The sequence below is a fragment of the Nanorana parkeri genome, unplaced genomic scaffold (assembly GCF_000935625.1).
Source record: "Nanorana parkeri isolate BGI_ZX_2015 unplaced genomic scaffold, ASM93562v1 scaffold444, whole genome shotgun sequence".
Lineage (NCBI taxonomy): Eukaryota > Metazoa > Chordata > Amphibia > Anura > Dicroglossidae > Nanorana > Nanorana parkeri.
This window is the reverse complement of record NW_017306712.1, coordinates 716,329-717,821: the sequence shown is the minus strand read 5'-3', so window position 1 is coordinate 717,821 and position 1,493 is coordinate 716,329.

The window sequence follows — 1,493 nt, the reverse complement described above, 5'->3', positions numbered from 1 at the left end:
TGTATTAACAGGTCGATTTGGTGAACATTGGTAGTGCAGACATAGTGGATGGAAATCATAAGCTGACACTTGGTTTGATCTGGAGCATTATTCTCCATTGGCAGGTATGTTTTTACCTATATAGTGTTTAATGGCAAACAATAAATCAAAGAGTAAGTAATTCCCATATGAGTGTTACATTTAAACATTGTTGATAGAGGTTAATTAGTAAAACTGCTGATTCATCAATGTTTTGTTTTCTTTCCTAAATATTTGCTTGTAGATCTGTCTGATTTTTAGAGAATTACACAACTGAGAAGTTCAGGCAATCATGTTTTGAGAATAGAATGATTCTATGCAGAAAAAAACCTATGTGCATATGTTCAAAAGAATACAAAAAGTAGCAATTTCATTTTCTAAATCTGTCTGTTTTAAATAAAAAAAATAATTAATACTTACCCGTGCATAAGATGTAGCACATCTATTTTGTCTAATACCTTATTAAATTGAATATGCTCACAGTTATGACAAAAGCAAATACCTGGTTCTATGTTACCTTATACCTAATGGAGTCAAACTTCAGCTACAGAAACAATGCAGGCTTTTCCTTCCTTCTAACTTTCTCCTAGTGTAACCCCGCAGTGCAGTGTAGTCCTGTATCCTCCGATTTGTCTTCCATCAGACCATTCAGTAAACCTACAAAACATAATTTATCTATAGTCAACAAATAACTCTGCAACTCCAAGTATACTGCTTGCATAAAAGGTTTAGATTCTTTTTCTACTACTAAATTCCAGCAACAGAATATTTTTCTGGATTCTGATTTTTGTTGATCATATGCCATGTCTGATAATAATATAATATTTTAATGAGAAAAAGAACATCAAGGGCAGTTTGAGAAAAGACGAGAGTGATTTTTAAAAGTATTGCATTTTTGTTTAAACATTGATTAAAAACTAGATTTGGAAAACCTAAAATATCTAATGCTTAATGTCAGTTGACATGAGATGACTATTGGGCATTAGGAAGCAATAAGTCCACTGTAACATTCTGTCATTCTCACATACATAAAAACACTGTATATATCAGCCACAGCCACATATACCATTAGAAAAGAATAGGCCATCCAAAATTCCAACATGGATTGTACTGTTTTCCCAGAAGCTGTTTCTACTTTCTACTGTTTCATAGCTCTGTGTTTTCCTATAGATCACTTAGGGCCATTTCACACCAGATTCGGAGCGGTAGCTTCTGGAACGCACCCCCCTTCATTCTGGGGCTGGAGGGGGTGTGGCGGTACATTGAAGCCAATGGCCCCACATTCAGGTCACCTGTGCTATAAACAGTAGTCCTTGCTTTGAAACCAATAGGCTATCTTTATAGAAAAGCGAGCCTGTCATTGTTTGCATATTAAAGGGTAATTCCACTTTCCCAGGCAAATTTGAGTACATGGAATTACCCCCACCAATCTGCTCCCCCCCCCCCCCCGTCTGGCGCTCCCTTTTGGGGGATAG